At 46.0% G+C, this 20,533-nt stretch overlaps 1 pseudogene; it reads right to left on the bottom strand.

The window, feature by feature from the left end:
- Positions 1–694: 694 nt before the first annotated feature.
- LOC147446704 (aspartyl protease family protein 2 pseudogene) lies at positions 695–2,507 on the bottom strand (annotated as a pseudogene).
- Positions 2,508–20,533: the final 18,026 nt, after the last annotated feature.

Below are 20,533 nucleotides of genomic sequence, written 5' to 3' on the forward strand. Positions count from 1 at the left end.
TTATGGAGCCGCTTTCCCCGTAATGGTGCGTGATAGGCAGGTTGGATAAGTTTGTGGAGTGCGGACGAGGTCTTGGGTTCAAGGTTTGACAATCGGTTGGGAACCCCTAAATTTTTTGGCTCGTTTATGATAAATCTATAGTGGATTAAAGCGGAGCCATCGATTCCTTCACACAATCCCGTATCCTTTATCGACGAGGGTGAGCTTACTCTTGGTGAGGATATGAAATTCCTCATCAAAGCTCGGAAAAAATCTAGGTTTAGTGTGATCTCACCTACAAGTTTGAGATCTAAATTTGAAGGTGAGAAAACCTACAAAACTTGGAGATATTTCTCATTAGTAGGTTTACCAAAGTTTTTGGAAGGTTTTTTCGAGCACTGCTCCTCATGGTTAGAAAGTCCCAACTCCCATGCAAATCCATGACTACTGTGCACCATAATCACGAGAGTTGGGAGGTCCCAAAAAATGGTACCCAATATGTAACTTGAGTAGTCACAATGTTTTGTAATGTGTGTGGGTGGAAAACAGAAAAGGGGGGGGGGGGGGGGGGGGGGGGGGGGAGCTCAAATGGACGTTTGCACAATCAAATGAGCGACTGATACACGTGAAAAGCAGTAATGAAGACGAGAGCTCTATGCCCGGATGGCATGTAGCCGTTACACACTGACATGACAAGGGAGGGGGGATGGCACCATGGAGGAAACCTTCATTGAATATATAGGCCTAAGGTTTACAATAAAAAGGGAAGCGTTAGGTACACGGGCTAGAAAACAAAGCGCCTCGTAAAGAAGAAGCTGACCTTTTCACGTGAAGCTAGTAGAGCAGCTGCTGGTAGGTAGGCGAGGCGGTGTAGGAGGGTATGCGCCATGCTCTTTTCTCTCAGCATTGATTGCTTGCAAAGCCGACACGTGACGTGGCCAAGTTGAAGGAGATGCGGTACCCTTGTTGCTGCATGTTGCCGATGATAGAAAAGCCAGAGTTGGTTCCGGCGAAGCCAAAGCAGTAGGTACCTGCTGTGTCCACCGGAATCAGGTAGTTCTCTGCTGGTAGAGAGAGCGTCGTCCCGCCTGCCAGGTGAAGTTCCACGGTGGGTACGTCCACCGACGACATCCCTCCCAGCGCATAGCATGTGTCGAAAAGCGAGAAGCTCCCAGCCGATGGCAGATTGGACGCCCCGGCCGCAAAAGAATCGCGCAGAGCCGAATATGCCGACGCCACCAGTCGCGTAATCGACGTCCCCGAATCCAATATAACCCCACCAGTGCCGCTCGACTGGAGAGCAAACGCCGACGACGCAATTCGGAGTCGGGACCCGCCCACGCTAATACCTTCCAGCTGAACATAGTAGAATGTGCCCAATCTTGCATTCTTGAGCAGGGGAGTGAAGGTGGATCCTCCTGGAGCTGCGCCGCGGCCGAAGATAAGCTGACTGGAGCCCCTGCCAAAACGATCGGGAAGGCAGTAGGAGAATTCCTGCTTCAGCTGAGTGGGAAGAGATAGGCGGCCGGCGCCCAGACCCAGCAAGCCCGACGCACCAATAAAGAGACCCTCGTTGTCATGGCCGCAGCCCAGGGCGACTCTCTCTACTTGATTACCGGAGAAAGTGAACGTTTCGACGGCGAAATCGCCGACTGTGAAGGAGCCGTCGCCGTAGCTGACTTGGTAGAGGCACTGATTGCGTTGGCAGCCGCGCACGAGCAGCTGCGAGCATAGGGCATCACTGCAAGAGACAGGCTTGTAAGAAGAGGAGTCCGCTGGATTGAAGATGGGGTCAGTCTGCTTGTAGCAGCTATTGCAGGGGGCGCACTGTGTCCAGGATAAGTCACTCCCTGTGTCGATCACAAAATACGATTCTTTAGGGGGCGTTCCCACGCCGAATCGCGCAAAGTACTCCCCGCTGCCCTGGCTCAGCCCTGACACAAGGGGGCTCGATATCTCCTCCTGGCTTAACCCATCCACATTCGCCGGCTTCCATTCCGCAGTATTTGCCCCCATGCGTGCCACTTCCAGTCTCTCCTCTATGCCCTTCACACGTGCCGAGTCTCTCACTAGCCTCTGCGAGAATGCCTCAGTGAACGCATCCTCTGAGGTGGAGGTCGGATTCACACGTGCCGAGCTGGGAAGGCGATTTCTGTCCACGATTTCCGTAGCCAACAGGCCATCTGCTGGAATGGAGACCTTAGTTTCAGCAAGCAGCCCCGCCCTCATCTTTGCCCGCAAGGCCGGATCTATGTACAGTGTTTGGTAGCCCGGCTTAGCAGAGAGCTTTCTACCTGCGGCACTGGCGAGGAGGGGAAGAGAGAGCAGGTGAAATAGCAAGAGTGAGAAGCACAGCAGCTTGTGAGCTTGCATTGAAGAAGCCATAGCCGTATTCTATGTCGAGCTGGTGAGGAGGAGGATGGGCTTCTTCCCTTCTCCTGCTTCGACAGGAGCTGGGCTTTTGAGTGAAAGGCAAAGCGGGGTAGCTATACAACACCAAACTGGCCAAAGTTCGCGGGCGGTGGGTGGGTCACCGTGGCTGCAATGTAGAGAGAGAATGCCGAGATGGAGAAAGAGGGGGAGGTGAGTCAACAAGTAGAGAGCCAGGCGGCGCGCTCTGGGAGTGCGTGAGTGTGTGTGATGCGAGTCATCGGACTGATTCGGACCTCGAGTCCCCGTATCTTGTATGAGAGAGAGAGAGAGAAAGAGAGAGTGTGACTGAATGCTTAGAGGGGGCCCAAAGGGGCGCACCATGCGGCCCGCAAGAACAAATCATAAAGCAGCGAGCACTGCCACTACCACTACGATGAGTGGGGTGGCAATTAAGGATGTGGGTGCACTGGTGACTTGGTGAGCCTGCGATTAAAGAGAGAGAGAGAGAGAGAGTGAGATGTGTAAGTCAATGTAGCACGCCACCTATAGCCTACAGAGAGTGAGCAAGATTATCCTCCTCTTTTCAAAAATCAGTGAAGACTTGCATTCAAGATTTGGCTTGACTCATGGAACATGTTTCGTTAAAGAACCACGTTAACATTGAGCATTGAGTATTACAATTTACTAAGTGTGACGACCCGGGAGTTGGGCCGTCAATGCGGAAACGTGACTCTGATACCAAGTGTGACGACCCGGGAGTTAGGTCGTCAATGGGGAGAAGCGTGGTGGGCGCGTTTGTGGAAGCTTGCGGAGAAAAGGGTCCGGCTCGGACGGGACCGGCTCGGGTCAAGGTGCTTTTGTCTTCAAGGGGCCTGGCTCAAACGGGACCGGCTCAGGGGGTCCGGCTCGGACGGGACCGGCTCGGGCGAGGTGCTTGTCTTCAAGGGGCCTGGCTCGGACGGGACCGGCTCAGGGGGGCACGGCTCGGACGGGACCGGCTCAGGTCGAGGTGCTTGTCTTCAAGAGGGCCTGGCTCGGACAGCCCGGACGGGACCGGCTCGGCCGAGTTGCGGCTCAAAGGGGCCCGGCTCGGACGGGATCGGCTCGGGCGAGGTGCTTGTCTTCAAGAGGGCCTGGCTCGGACGGCTCGGACGGGACCGGCTCGGGTGAGTTGCGGCTCAAAGGGGCCCGGCTCGGACGGGACCGGCTCGGGCGTGGTTGCGTTCCATGGGTCGACGGCCGTGGTGCGTTTCGCGGGTCTTGCGTTCCGGGTCCCTAGCCCCACGTAGCCTCAGGCTCCCCCGCACTCACGGAGGGTCATAGCGTGCCCTGGGGAACCTTGCGTGGAGTCCTCACGGTGCACGAGTGCGTGGAGTGAGGCTAGCGTGTCTAGGTGGGGGGTCCCCTCCCGTGGCCGTTTTCGGGAGGCTCATACCCCTTATATACACCCCCGGTTGAAGAAAGTTCGACGTCCTCGTCGAACGAAGGGAAAAGAGAGCTTGGCTATGCATGAGGCCAAAGGCTAAGGGGTGCATATAAGTGCAAAGTGCGTGAAAACTGTACCCGAATGCAAGTAGAAAACATGCTTTGTTTTTGTAATTTTGGAATGAAGTGTGTGTATTTTTGGGTTTTTGGCAGAAGGCTGAAAAATGTATGCTTTGAATACCCAAGTAGAATTCCCCATACTTGAGCATTCCCCAAAAGGTAACCCGATGTGCACGGAGCCACCTGCTGCATTGGCCCGCGCGGAGACTTCTTGAAAGTCAAATGTGAAGGAGAGTCCGTCGCAATGCAGCCCTTGCGAAGTTGCAAGGAAACTTACCGTCATTTGGACGCGCATTGTAGACTTAGGCTGACACCAGCTTTGGTTTCCAATCGCCGAATCTTGAATCGGGCAAGGTTACTTGGTTAGATGCAGTCTTTGGGTTGAAGTAGCTTTGGTCGTCATGACACCATGAAGGCTTTGGCTGAATCTTCAATTGTCAAACTGATCCCAGTTGGTCCCTGTGTGGACGTCATTTGGAGGGCTAGCTCACTGCCTTGTGGTCTCTTGTAGACTTGAATGGGTCTTCAGCTCAGCATGGGCCACAAAAGTGGCCGGGGCGCGACGAACTAAGTCGGGTTAGTCCATCGCGTTTTTGTCTTTCTGATTTTGTTATAGAGAGCCCTATCTGGCTCGCATCTTTCCTTTGTGTTGGCAGAAGTGGTGACGGCCCGGGGGTTGGGCGCGTCACGGGGACGGGGGCCTGGAGCTCTGATACCAAGTGTGACGACCCGGGAGTTGGGCCGTCAATGCGGAAATGTGGCCCTGATACCAAGTGTGACGACCCGGGAGTTGGGCCGTCAATGCGGAGAAGCGTGGTGGGCGCGTTTGCGGAAGCTTGCGGAGAAAAGGGCCCGGCTCGGACGGGACCGGCTCGGGTCAAGGTGCTTTTGTCTTCAAGGGGCCTGGCTCGGACGGGACCGGCTCAGGGGGTCCGGCTCGGGCGAGGTGCTTGTCTTCAAGGGGCCTGGCTCGGACGGGACCGGCTCAGGGGGGCCCGGCTCGGACGGGACCGGCTCAAGGGGTCCGGCTCGGGCGAGGTGCTTGTCTTCAAGGGGCCTGGCTCGGACGGGACCGGCTCAGGGGGGCCCGGCTCGGACGGGACCGGCTCGGGTCGAGGTGCTTTTCTTCAAGAGGGCCTGGCTCGGACGGCTCGGACGGGACCGGCTCGGGCGAGTTGCGGCTCAAAGGGGCCCGGCTCGGACGGGACCGCGGCTCGGGCGAGGTGCTTGTCTTCAAGAGGGCCAGGCTCGAACGGGACCGGCTCGGGCGAGTTGCGGCTCAAAGGGGCCCGGCTCGGACGGGACTGGCTCGGGCGTGGTTGCGTTCCATGGGTCGACGGCCGTGGTGCGTTTCGCGGGTCTTGCGTTCCGGGTCCCTAGCCCCACGTAGCCTCAGGCTCCCCCGCACTCACGGAGGGTCATAGCGTGCCCTGGGGAACCTTGCGTGGAGTCCCCACGGTGCACGAGTGCGTGGAGTGAGGCTAGCGTGTCTAGGTGGGGGGTCCCCTCCCGTGGCTGTTTTCGGGAGGCTCATACCCCTTATACTAAGGGTGGCTTCACAAATGGGTACTGCCCCTCTCTACACTTGATGTCAATGGATGGCCCAAAAAGTACTTAGCTTAACAAATTGGCAGTGATACAATCACAAACAATGGACTCTTAAGAATGTTTTTCCGTTGGAGTTGGGCATGAAAGCTTATTGGTTGGGGTGGTTGAAACTATTGGCGGGCAAGCAGATTGTCCGAAGATCAAATATCTCACACGAAACTTTTGTTGAAAAGTTGTCATGCCAACTGCGCCCCATCCATTGGGCGAGGGGAGTGTCACCCATGAAAAGACCCACCCAAGACAAATGTGATGGGGCTGCTAGTTTCCCCCCTTCCAATTTATGTGTGAATCAAAATAGACTCACATGTATTACATGGTAGCATCCCATTGGTCGCTCGCTTTGTCCGAGAGAGAATGGGTGGGCGTTTGTGAAGCCATCCTAAAGTATGCAATCTGAATTCGTCGCATGCAAAGCTCTGCACATTGGGTTTTTTTGCCATGACAATCTTTGAGTGTTTCACATGCAACAAGTCAGGTTGAGGTAGCATCAACAAAGTTGTCTTTTTTTTGTTGAGACTGGTGACAGGGGTTTGTGTCCGTCCGCGTATGTTGGCAAAGTTATAGTGAAAGGGCAGTGGTAGAGAAGTGTAGAGATGGCGAAATGCCTCTATATCTACAACTGTGTGATGCATTCTTTGGGGGTGTGGGAAGAGAGAGAGAGAGAGAGAGAGAGAGAGAGAGAGAGAGAGAGAGAGAGATAACTCTGTCTCCCCTAGAGTCTACAGCACATCTTGTACTTGAGGGATGTCATTTTTTGGACATCCTTATATGAGAATATTTTACATGTGGAGAATATAAGTCTTTGGGACTGACATTAGTGTCTGTTATTTCAATTATATGTCGTGACAGAGTCCCTAGGTACTGGTCACATCCATGTATTAGACCGTTTCAAGCACATCGTATCAAGGATAATTTCAATGGTTATAAATTATCGGATATCTAGTAAGACTTGTGAAGATCAAGGATAATTTCAATGGTTATAAATTATCAGATATCTAGTAAGACTTGTGAAGATTACAAGTACTATTGACCAACATTGGTGAATGGTTATTTGCACATATAGCAAGGCTATGTATTTGTTAATGAAAATGTTTCATTGTTTGTGCCTAAATGTGATTTATATTTCACATTCTATTATGGTTCAAACGTTTTAACACGATTTTCAAGTGTTTATTGTGGAAAGTATTTAATGTCTTTCATAGATCTATTAATCTTCATGTTCCATGTAATGAAAATGGCCTATGAACTTTGAGAGTAGCGGAATTAGAAAATTAGATGAAGCACTTTTGTGAGATTACTTTGTGAGCATAGCAGGTGAACTTAATTGATGGTAGCAACATAAACATGGTACTTAGTTAACTTGGCTTGAACAATACTTTTGCAAGAGAGAGAGTTTAGAGAACATGACAATAGTTGAGGACCGGATTCATATGGAGTCGGTCCCCCCCTCCAATAGGCATTTGTATTATAGTTTCTCCCATCAAGAGAGACTTGGTACAATACAATCTTTGTGTTCCTTATGATGCAATGAAGATGGAAAGCTTATGCATCACAACCATAACATAAACTTTGTAGAAAGCATTAACTATCCCAAGCCTCAGTCCCAAGGCCTCAAACACCTTCGAAGGTGGAGAGAGCTAGCGGGGAATGAGGATAGGGAAGAGGAAGAAGAAACATTCCACAGGAGAAAGAAATAGTTCCTCACTTATCATTACTCTTCTTGCTAGCATACATAAAGCATAGTAATAAAGATGGAGAAGATGGCAAGCTTAAGCATTGAAGCATGGCTCTTGGTTGGCTTTGCATTCCATAGCCAAGAGTGTTGGTGTAGGCTCTTACTTCTCACAAGCTTGGAGAAAGAGGTGGAGTTCCTCAACTTTCACCAAGTGAGAATGAATCCACAAAATGAGTGTGTGTGTGTGTGTGTGTGTGTGTATGTGGTTTATATCCCCCTAGCACCCCCCTTGCTTGCTTGGGGCTAACTTTTCCACATGCTGCAAGCTCATTGGACCCCTCTCCCTCTAGCCAATCACATGATGCATGCATTCAAGTACATGGGTAGTCTTTTGACAAGTGTCCTCCTTACCCCTTAAAGAGAGAGAGAGCTTGAAAATATTAAGATATTTGTTGGATGGAAGTAGAAGCTCATTGGACCCCTCTTTAGCCCAACCAATAGCATTCAAGCACACCATGTGGTTAAGCTTAGTGAGAGTTTGACATGTGTCCCATGTGCCCTTTAGGAAAGGGGTGCCCCTTGGGTGAGTGGAAGGTTAGGTCAAAGATTCCCCTATCTTTGGGACTTTTATGCATAAGAAGCTTCTGAAGCAACTTCCTCATTAAGTGTGTAGGGTCTCTTTTTGACTCAAGCATCTTACCCCCCATGCATAGGAATCTTCTCAAGCAACTTCCTCATTAAGTGTGTAGGGTCTCTTTTTGACTCAAGCATCTTACCCCCCATGCATAGGAAGCTTCTCAAGCAACTTCATCATTAAGTGTGTAGGGTCTCTTTTTGACTCAAGCATCTTACCCCCCATGCATCGGAAGCTTCTCAAGCACCTTCCTCATTAAGTATGACAAGTACCTTAGTCATCAAGCATGACAAGCACCTTAGGTGGAGTTTCCACCTCAAGCTCAGCCCTAGCTTGCCTAAGGTCAGAGGCAAGTTTAGGTCGGGTTCCCACCTCAAGCTCAGCCCTAGCTTGCCTAAGGTCAAAGGTAAGTTTAGGTTGGGTTCCCACCTCAAGCTCAGCCCTAGCTTGCCTAAGGTCAAATGACTTTTAACACTAACCATTGGAGGTCTTTAATGAAGCTAACCCTAAGGTCTTTTAAGCTCCATTAGATGGACATTTCTCTTTCATAGACTACCTCCTTTTGGACCCCTATTAAGATGCAACCGTCTCTCCTTTTGGTCCCGTGTTGAGATAGGTCTAGAAGCACATGTCTGTATTATAACTCTTGTTCACGTTTATTCTCCCACATCAAAATGATCAGTTTAATATGAGAAAATCATTTGGTAAAGTTAGATATTATATTTTATGACATTCCATATGTGCTATGAGCACATGCATTGGCAATTATAATCATGAAAATGCAAGTTCGGATCAGTTTTTGCTAAATGCATGCACACCAGGAGATTTGGAGTGGCATGTAAATTCATGAACTTGATAGCTTATAAAGCGTTTTGCACCAAAGGTGCAATATATCTATGAGATTAATTGTGGGTTTACCAATCACCATCAGAGATAATGGCTCGATTTGGATTCTAGTAGATAAGGTGACTAAACTTGGTAAAGTTTATACAGTCCACTATTCAATCTTTCAAAGTTAATCAAGTTGTTTGTTCTTAAATTTGTGAATTGATCAATGTGCGCGTATGTCGCATGTGTCAATGCAAGGAACTTGCCGATACACCATGTGCGAACCACAAATGGCTCCAAGCACACAACAAGCCTAAACAGCTAGTAAGCTCAAAGATGGCGTTGGTGTGTCACTCACCGCTCTACGCTTCCTGTCGTGGAGGATTCCTCGCCGCGAAGAAGAAGGAGACGCCGCTACACCACGCTCAACCGCTTCACCGTCACCGTGCCGTCGTTGCAATGCTCGATCGCACTCTCTCTCTCTCTCTCTCTCTCTCTCTCTCTCTCTCTCTCTCTCTCTCTCTCTCTCTCTCTCTCACGCATACACACACACACACACACAAAGAGATGAAGAAGAAGAAGATGGAGATGGAGCAAGAGCACTCTTCAATTGCACAAATGAGAGAATGAGTGAATTTTAGGTTTAGTTGACTTTTATATGAGCTCACCCCATTCACACTTGGGCGCCCATGCTTAGCCAACTAATCCCTTGAATGTTCCAGTTAGAGTGCGCCTCTCATCGGCGATCACTCTTACCCTTTTCCTATTGGACCGACAAGCCCGGTACCTGACTCTACCAAGTAAATAATACAACGTCCGTTGTAGGTGATAGGGTATCCGTGAGCCGTGAGGGTTAACATGCCCCCCTTCCTGATGTAGATTCCGTCCTCGGAAGCTATTGAGTTGAAGCTCGTTCATCGAGGTGGAAGAGCATTTGAGATGAATGTCCTTAGCCTTCTTCAGTCACTGCAAAATCAAACAACATTGGCACAGTAATTGCATTCTCATATAGAATTAAAAAGCATATGCAGTTGTAAGCAAACAATGTGATTGGTAACAGAATTTTAAACCATTTGTCAACAATAAACATTAAATTGCAATATAATCAAATGCATAAACAGATGTAAAGGTACAGAATTAAACAAGTCTGGGGTCGCTAATTTAACGGTCGAAAGGCACTAGAGATCAACTATTAATACCATGGGTAAGTTTCTTAATGTTCTCTGGTCAATTAAGTTGTTTAATCGTGAGAGCCAAGTATTTCATGTTCGAGGGCTGACTAGAGGCTATACCTAAAAGACCTTGTAGTTAAGCTACAATAAAAGGAATTTCTCATGAAATCATCGCCTAACTGATTACCTTTTCTTTGACCCCCCAAAAGTCTTTTCTCATTGATTTACTTTTGATGTGTGTGCTTATTTTGTATGCCTTGGGTTTTTTGCTTTTCAAGGAAAAGCACCCACACTGGGAACCTCTAGGGCTCTAGTACCATAGGCGATACATGTGAGTGAAGTACCAAATCAAGCTGAGATTTCTCTTCCAGCTTAAGAGTTTATATTGTGGCACTTTGATTTTTTGTTTGTTCGTTTTCAACATTTTAATTTTGTAACTTTGGGGGGGTGATATAACATTGTTACACCTTCCCAGGCTCATCACACTAGTAAACTCCCTTTATAATACTTAAGCTAAAGGTCAATAGGGTCAAGCCCACTAGAAAGCCCTAGTACATTTCACACAATGCTGCCTAAATCGAATTAAGAACCTAAGTAGCCATTGATTATTAGGAAGGCATTCCCCATGGTATTAAGAGAAGATCTGTAACACCTACCTTGGTCAAACTAGCTTAGTCGGACTGCTTGATTTTTAAACCTAGACAAGTGATTATGACAAAAAATTACATTGAATTTAATGTTTGGTACTAAACAAAGGCACTAAATATTATGCTACCAATCACAATCAAAGCAGACAAATATAGATGCAAAAAAGATAAGGGGCAATGCTAATGGACAAGAAACACCTGTTTGTGTTGATGGTCGTGCTTGATTTGAAGAGTGAGTCGAGATAAAGATTCCATGAAGGTCCAAATCCTAACAACAGCAACACGCTCCTGTACACACTAGGAAACACAAGGAATACCTCTAGGAGTCATATCAGTGGGAAAAGGTACCAACACTTATTGAACACAACAAAAAAAACATAAGGAACCCTAACCTAATTATTTGCACTCCCCCTAGAGAGTCAAGGGAATAGGATATTGTAGAGATTGGGGAGAAATCCTAAGGCTAAACCCCTATCCTCGTCGTCGAGATAAACAAATTCATCATCCATGAGACCATATGTGCCATCGGTGTAGTCATGTAAATCTTCTTCTTCATCATAGGTACCCATGTTTACTAAGAAAGTCACTAGACACGTATAGTCATCTTGGTCAAAAGGGTAGGCTTGTGCAATGGGAGATACACTCTCTACTAAGTATGGATCAGTCGTGGTCAAGAGACGTATCATCCATTCTAACTCCTCGAAATTCCTCTCACATGCTAGCGTACCTACCAAATCCCATTCACATGCAAGCACCGGAAAGACCATGTGAAACATTTGTGAAAAGTAACGAGGGTACCTCTCACCCAAGGCAAGAGTGGATGACTCTAGCGTACTAGCCATATCTATACACGCAAATAGATGATGGTTAGAGTGCAAATATTACAAGGGTCGTGTTCTTGTGCATAATGTGTTTTTATGATTTTGTGTTATGGCTCTTGCTCTTTTACTTTTTTCTCTTGGTTTTGTGAGTATAGGGCTTTATATATACATTCCCTAAGATTGAAGATTAAGAGGTCAGGGAGGAAGGTTGAGTGGGAAGCAAGTGATTGATGGATGTCAGCAAACACTCCCCCCTTCCTTGGGTAGATCATACCTTTTGGAATGATGTCGTCACCTTTTGAAACCAATTGTTCCAAGTTGTTATGGGTGAAGGCCTTAACCAATAGTTTTCGACCGCCCTATGCATTTCATCTAGTTGCAAGGGTAGTAAGGTACTCTCCCATGATTTTATTTGCAACATTGTTGTAGGTGGTGAACTTACAACGGGAGGTGCAAACTCTTTCTTGCTTGTATGGATATGTACAATGGTAGGTGGAGGTTGTGTCGAAGCTTCTATTTTCGTATAGGAACTACATGAAGAGCAAGAAGTTTCATTTGATTTCCCTGTTCCTGAGCTAGGTGAAACAAATTGTTCTTTCTTTGGTACCCAAACTAGCTCTGGAGCAGGTGTGTAACATTCCGTGATTTTTTCCTTTCCGCGATCTTCAATTCGTTTTAGAGCCACAGGATTGAGCTCACATGGGCCCGGTGACAAGTAAGAGCACAATTTACATTTTGGCACCCAGATTTGATCATTTCCTTCATAGTAGCCTTGGGCTTCCAATAGTTTTTTAGGAATCCAATGCAACGTTCTTTACATTTCTTGGGGCGATGGGACGTCTCTTACCAGGCTCTTGTCTTTTAGCACTGGCTATGGTCACTAAAGAAGCTTTAGGGACCAACTTGTATGTTTTCTTTGTTATATTGGGATGGGTCTTGTGTGTCTCAAGCTTTATTTCAGCTACATCAGTTGAAGCTCTAGAGACTTGGGCTATGGGGACATATGGTTCAACCTCTTGGACATGCAATGTTTTGGGTTTTATTTCCTTAAGAGGCAATATCTCAGGGAGTATGGCTTGAGTGGCAGGGCTAAGAGTTGGTTTCTGTGTTGTGACACCCCCTGTCCCCCAATCAATAGTGCATTTGGTGGCTATCATCCACGTTCGTCCTAGATTTATATTACCCTCCATAGTTCCAACAGGCATGACCAAAAAGTCTTGAGCTACAACCCCATTGTCATAACTGATAGAAGTGTGCCAGATTCCAAAAACCGTAGTTTTTTCTTGTTGACACCCTTGACTTGGATAATACTCTTAGATAGAGGTGGCTTCCCTAACTGACACCACACCCCATATGATAGCAGATTATATTTAGCACCCATGTCCAATAAGGCGTTATATAGCACTTTTCCATAGGTGTTGTTTAGCTCAATAGGATATCATAGAGCTGTGTCAGAGTCCAACCAATCCTCGTCGATTTCAACGTGGAATGCATGTGTGACTCCAAGGTTAGCCTCTCGTTTTCATCTTATGCGTTGTTGTTGCTCCTTAGCCTCAGCTTGAGCTTGTATCTTCTTCAATTCTATTTGTGCCTTGGCTGCCTTTTTTGTATGGATGGAGCGTAGCTCCTCTTGGCTTAAAGGATCATAGTATCTTTTAAATTTGCTCCCATTGAGGAATCCAATGGTTTCAACTCCATCAAGAGTCTCCACACGAATGGTGATCTCATATACTCTATATGGTCCTTTTCCCGCATATTTCAACTTTTTCTTTTCGTTACGTACTCCATACATAAGGACTTTATCAGCAACATTGATATCTTTGTTCTTTAGATGACGGTCAAACCATTTCTTCCTCCTATCTTTCTCCACAAGTGAATTTTGCATAGCTAATTGCCTCTCTTCATCTAGCCTTTCAAGGATATATAATCGCTCAACTAAGGGGTTACCATCCCAACCTTCTTGAGAAGCTACTCGAAGACTAGGAACGACAAACTCTCATGGCATAACCGCTTCTTGGCCATACACCATCTTGGATGGTGTGCAGTTAATGGCAACTTTGTACGCAGTACGATAAGCCCATAGAGCTGATGTAAGCTTTAAATCCCAATCTGTGCGATGAGCTTCCACCGTTTTGGTCAAGATAGAGATTAAGGTCTTGTTGGTGTTCTCAGCTTAGCCATTTGCTTGTGGATAATAAGGTGTGGACTTATGGTGAGCTATCATAAAGTTGGTAGTGAGTTCTTTTATTACTCCATTTATAAAATGAGTACCATTGTCACTCACAATCTCAAAGGGACAACCAAATCTTGTAATAATGTTCTCAAAGAGAAACTTGGCAGTTGACCTCGCATCGGCCTTACGTGTCTCCCTGGCTTCCGTCCACTTTGTCACATAGTCAGTGGCAACGATAATATATCGAGATTGAGTGCTACGAACTGCCGGACTAATTGGGCCTACAAAGTCCAAACCCCATTTTTCAAATGGTTGAGTCACTTTAACAGGATGTAAGGGCATCCTATCCTTTCGTTGTGTGATCTTGTAACGTTGGCATTCATCACATCCTTTTGCAAAAAGTGATACATTCTTAAATAAGGTTGGCCACCAATAGCCTGATTGCAACACCTTTCTAGCTGTTACTTCCCCTGAGAAATGTCCTCCGGCTATACCCATGTGGGCTTCTTGCAGTATGTATAAATACTCATCCTCACGGACACAACGTCTAAAAATATCATCCTTCCCTAGCCTGTAGAGAGTTCCTGCAATGAGAGAGTAAGGTTCACATTCTTTTAACAGTTTTCGAGCTATGTCTTTACGAAGCTCTTTGGGGGGAAAACCATCAACTAGAAAGTTCACAATCTTCTCACTCCATTCAGGTATGGTTTCGACTAAGAATAAAGAAGTATCAGGCAACTCATCATCGACTCCAGTAGGGGCTTCACCATTGGGTATGCAAGACAAATGATCCGCCATGACATGTCTTTTACCAGGTCTCACCACAACGGTAAAATCCAACTCAAGGAGAATTAACAACCATCGTGTAATTCTTCCAGTGGAACAAGGTTTATTTACTAGATACAACAAGGCTTGATGATCAACATAGAACACAAACTTGTTGGCCAGAAGGTAGTAGCGAAATTTCTTCACTGCATAAATCATACCTAAACCTTCTCGCTCTGTAGTGGTGCAGTTTCTCTCGGCATCATTCAATTGTTGACGACTTGCAAAGCTAATGGGGTAGTCCAGTTTATGTTCTCCTGGTTGAGTTAGAATACACCCAATAGCAAAGTTTGATGCATCAATATGCACATGGAAAATTACATTCCAATTGGGCACTCGTAGAATAGGAGCGCTAGTCAATGTCTTTTTCAATGACTCATAAGCATGGTCACACTCCGCAGTCCATTGGAACTCAATAAGAAGCTTGTACAAAGGACGAGCTATCTCGGAAAAGTTTATAATAAACTGTCGGTAATAACCAACATGGCCCATGAACCTTTGAACTCCTTATAGTTTGTAGGTGGTGGCAATTCAGCAATGGCTTTAATTTTGCTCTCATCTATAGAAATCCCATTTTTGGACACTATATGCTCTAAAATGACTCCATGTTTAACCCAAAATTGGAATTTGAAAGGGTTTAAGGAGATGCGATACAATCTACACTTCTCAAACACTTTTCGTAAGCATGGCAGATGTTCTTTCCAAGAGGAATAAACACAAAGGTCATCTAAGAAAGCTTCACAAAACTCCCTCAAATATTCTCTAAGAGCAGTGTTTATTAATCTTTGAAAGGTAGCCGGGGCATTCGTTAAGCCAAAAGCCATAATACAAAATGCGAACACTCCAAATTCGATTATAAAGGCTGTTTTATCTTGGTCCTCTAGTGCAATTGTAATTTGATTGTAGCCAGAGTACCCATCTACAAAGCTATAAGCTTCCTTCCCTGCAACTCTTTCAAGCACATGTTCTGAATATGGCAAGGGGTAATGGTCCCTCCTAGTGGCGGCATTGAACTTCTTGAGATCCACGCACACTCTGAGTTTCCCATTCTTCTTTGGCACAATCACTATTGGAGACACCCATTCTGAGTGCTTAATAGGGTATATGAATCCGCATTCCACAAGCTTTTCAATCTCTTCTTGAACGATTTTTGCATATTTAGGATTCATTGGGTAGGGTCGTTGCTGAACTGGTTTAGCCATGCTATTCATGGGGATTGTGTGTTGCACCACGGAAGGTGGAACACCTTTCATATCATGATATGTCCATGCAAATATATCCCTGAATTCCTTGAGAAGTTCTTTAAGTACACACTCCTCAGTCACGGTCAGATCCTGGGCAATGAAAACAAGTTTAGACTCTTCTCTTGGGTCTGCTAACTCTATTTTCTTAACTATCGCTGGACCGTGATAGACTCCATTGCTCCCATCGATAGGTTTTCTTTGAGCCTTTGTATACACAACCTTATGTTCCTTTGTGGTATATGATTTGAAATGTTCAAGTGCAGGTGTAAGTCTGTGGAGTCCTGTTGTTCTGTGGACTGTGATTTCACTTTTGATTCCTTTTGTTGTTGAGCTAACTCTCGATTTTGTCGTCTCACAATACGGCTCAACTTTGGCTTCTCTGTAGCCTCTAGTTGTACGATGTCAATCGGTTGTGGACTACACCACATAACGCTTTGAAGGTATTCACCCCAGTTATCTACCAGCTTCCGATGAGCATCACATGCCCCTATATAATTAAGCCATTCTACGGTAGATTTCTTTTCATTTATTCTAGCACACACATTTTTCGATATCGTCACCTCTTATATCTCTTACTCTTCTTGTTTAATTCTCGATTACGAGCGATTTCTAGTGAAGAGTCACTAGATGAATCACTACTTGTGTCTTCTGCTCCCTTGGATAGATTGTCATCTAGGTTACCACTGGTCCCTGAATGGTTTGTCCCCACATTTGCACTAAGATTTAACTCAGATTCTTCGTCCTCAGAGTCAATTTCAACTGATGATTCTGACCCCAAATCGTGTGGGCTATAGTCTTGTGAGGCGCTACTGGTTCTAATTCCAGTCAAACTTTCATCTTGTAGATCATCAGAAGCTATATGCATTGCTTCTAGCATATTTAAGGGTACAAGTGGTGGTATTTCATCCCCCTCAGGTGTTACCGAGATTGTCCCCCTATTTCCCCAAGTGTCTATGGTTGCTGCTAGGTGTACCCAATCCACATTGTCCGATTCAGTCATCCCAGGTAGTACATCCATATAAGAAGAATCCTCCCCAATATCAGTGTCCGCTTTACACATGTAACAATACTTCAATGGGGCCGAGTGAACTGTGGTGTCAGATCTATGATCAATTATAAAACTGTTTCCTAGAGGATGTGCTCAACCAGTAACAAGATCCACTCGAATGACAGAATCTTGGAACTGCAAGTAGACATGGTTTTTAGACCAATCATGCACCATTTTTTCTTCCCTCATGAAAGGACGTCCTAAGATCGTCTCCGATGCCATAGTGTGTTTGGAGAAATCCATAACAATGAAGGTAATCCTTATTTTATGTCCAAAGACCTTGATCTTGAGATCTTCTAGCATCCCAATAGGTTTAACAATAGACCCATTGGCCATCTTCACTACTATGGTTGTGGTCGCAAGGTGATGTCTTCCCATAGCTTCCCAGCAATTTTTAGTCACAATGCTAACCCTAGTGCCACCATCAAGGATTCCCTTCACAGTTAATCTCTTAGTAGTGATTGGTATGGTCGCATTGGATTCATCACCCTCAAAGTATTGTCCCAACTTGTTAACAGGTATCTCTATAACAAGGTTCTCATCTAGGTTGGGTTGTGGATCTATGTATTCCTCCTCTATTGGCATCTCTCCAGCTCCATCCATCTGTGAAAATTGTGGTGGCCCAAACTTTAGTTCTCCATTGAGGAAGGCTTGAAGAGCTGAGACTAGCTCAGGGTCTTTATATAGTTTGGACATGATGGTGGCTCTAACTTCTGAAGACATGAAATCCATCAATTTGGCAATGTTTACCGGACCTCAGTCCCTTGACGTGGGGAAGATGGGATATCCATTTCTTCGATAGGATCAAGTAGTCCCTCTGTAAACATTCTTTCCATCAAGAAGTGAGTACGCCCACTTTCCCATGACTTTAAGTCACTTTGATGACACTAGGTATGGCTAAGGGTCTATGGTCTTGGTGAGGTTGTTGTTGCATAGGGAACACGGTGTCTGTAATCTGGATCTTCCTAGGTGCTAGTTCTAGATCCCTTTGGGTATCTTCTACCAAACTCCTTAATTGCTTGACTCGCTCAATCTCCTTTGTAGGGTTTGGATAAGTTCCTATCTTCTTCTTGGATCCTGGCCATTGTGGCTCATGAAGATCTTCCTTGTTGGTTTCTATCTTAGTGGTCGTTTTGGTCTCCATGGTTTCTCCTGAATCAGAATCCTCTTCAGCGTCATTCATATATACGGGCTCATCACCAGTCCCTATGTTGGTCTTTGAACTGGGGTCTGACTTCGCTGCTTTTTGCGATCTCTTTCTTCGTGTTTTCTTGTTTTTCTGAGATTGGGCAATTGATACTGTGTCCCTTTCCTCAAGAATATAATTTTGTTTTTGGAGTATCGATCGTGTGAGTACGTTTACTGGTACCACGGGTGTACTTGGTGATGGCTCCTCGGTAACTTCAATCAAGTTTAATGGTGTGATCTTCGGTGCATTTGGATTATTTGGACATTGGGCAATCAAATGATCTATGCCACATCGATTACACATGAGTATTGGCATTGTAGACGTGCTCGTTTGATTGGTTTGCATTAGTGTGGCATTCTTTTGTAGCCTAATAGGACACTCGGCTACACGATGTGGACCTCCACACTCATAGCATTAAAGAGGTGGTCTCTTAGCAGTGTAATTGATATTTTGGCCTCTTGTCGCAAGAGCAGCTACTTGATATACAAGTTTGACTTGTCCCCAATAGTCCTCCATGTAGTATTGTGTACTTTCTTCAAGCACATCCATCCCATAGGCAATATTAGGATCTATATCTTCCTTACAGCCTTCCAAACAAGCAATAGATGACTCACAACCCACTTGATTCACAGAAGTGATTCTCGGATGTGGTGGTTGCGGTCCTAGCACTGGAGGTGGTAAGGGTGTTGTTTGAACAACATTTTGGGCCCTAGGGACCATGTGTTGTGCTATTTGTTCAAGAGGTGGGGCCGGCATCAATGCAGGCACTCGAGGTGTGTCTGTCCATGCTAAGGTTGGTCTATTGACCATCGCATGCTTAAATACTATGCAATCCTTAGCTTGATGACCATACCTTCCACAAGCATTGCAATTGCCATTGAATTTTACTCTAAAAATAGGGCATTCACTGGTACTATGCGGTCCATAGCATACTGAGCACCATTGTTACTCCCTTCTTGGATACATATGATTGTTCTGCGGAGCACGATTGTCTCTAAGACTCTCTTGAATAGCCTTGGTGAGATCTGCTAAAGTCATCTTAGATATCTTTCGCTCCTTAGCAATAGGCTTTAGGGTCATTGGCCGATGCCCCGATGCTTGTGAGCTAATAGATTTAGACTCAACAGACACTCTTTCTCCTTGAATCATTAAATTATCCTCCAATTGGATCGCATTGGTGGTGACTGCTTCCCAAGTGGTGATATTTCTAATGACTAGACCATTGTAGATATCCTCATGTCGTAATCCCCTAATGAATCTATCAAGCAATTGGTTATTGTTGAAGCCCTCATTTGGATTACATCGAGAATTCAAATGCTTCAAGCGACTAATAAAGTCTCTCACCGACTCTCCTTCCTCTCGTTGGGCTTTCTGGAGTTGAGAGGCTACACCCCAAAGTACTCCCTCTCGTATGTATTCTTTTAAGAACAGTCTCGTAAGAGTAGGGTAAATCGTTTTTTCTTCCACCCTTAGGGTTCTATACCAATCCTCAGCCTTTCCACTTAAGGTTAGGCTACACAAGACAAGCACAAAGCACACAGAGATGGAAAGCTTCTTCTTCTTCTTCACAGAAAAGAGAGTACAAAATGACTAAGTGCTAAAGTTGAAAAGTAGCACATATGTACATGCGGTCACTAAGTGTGAACTCGCTAGAAGCATACTAGGCTGGCACTATAAGTGTAGTCCAGCTGTAGAATCACTGGCAGAGATCCTCCGTGTCGGTCACCTAACGCGCCAATGAGTAAATGCCGTAAGCGGCCAAGACCCGTAGTGGATGCCAGCTCAAGGTGTAGAGCTCGACATCTCAACACTCCCCCTCGAGCTCTGCATGTCGCAGAGTCCAAGCATAGTCCGGAAACGTCGAAGCTTCTCAGCTCCGAGGGCCTTGGTAAAGATATCCGCTATCTGCTCCTCTGTGCTGACGTAGACCAAGTCGATGTCGCCCGCCAACACTCGCTCTCGAACGTAGTGGTAATGGACCTCTATGTGCTTGGTCCTGGCATGGAACACTGGGTTCCTAGCCAACTGCATGCTGCTGAGGTCGTCACAATGGATGACAATCTGCTGGTCCACCTGCACTCCCAAGTCCTCAAGTAATGTGCGTAGCCAAGCTACCTCGCACGCCGCAACTGCTGCACCTCCGTACTCGGCCTCTGTGCTCGATAAAGCAACCGTAGGCTGCTTTTTGCTGCTCCAAGTAACAGCAGCACTCCCAAAAGAGAACATGAAGCCACTCGTAGATCTCCTATCAACAATGCTACCTGCCCAATCTGCATCTGTATACCCATACAATGCTAATGGCACATCTGCTGCATAGAACAATGCGTAGTCAAGAGTCCCTTGCACATACCTAAGTGTGCGTCGTACTCCATCCAAATGTGGCTTCCTCGGAAGTTGCATGAACTGACTCTCCAAGTCTACTGTGTAGCTCAGGTTTGGCCTCGTGATAGTCAAGTAGATTAGTCTACCCACCATCTTCCTGTACATATTGACATCCTCAACAACATCACCCTTCTCTGCACTCAGCTTTGCATTCACATCCAAGGGAATAGAAATTGGCTTACAATCAGCCATACCATACTTTGACAACATGTCCAAAGCATACTGTCTCTGTGACAGCCATACACCCTCTGGAGTCCTGATCACCTCAATGCCAAGAAAGTAGCGCAACTCGCCCAAATCTTTCATTTCAAACTCCTGTTTGAGAAGACCCTTCACATGGTCAATCTCCATAGCATTGTCACCCACAATAATAAGGTCATCTACATATAT

Source organism: Adiantum capillus-veneris, chromosome 12 (assembly GCF_014529385.1).
Source record: "Adiantum capillus-veneris isolate H3 chromosome 12, ASM1452938v2, whole genome shotgun sequence".
NCBI classification, from domain to species: Eukaryota; Viridiplantae; Streptophyta; class Polypodiopsida; order Polypodiales; family Pteridaceae; genus Adiantum; species Adiantum capillus-veneris.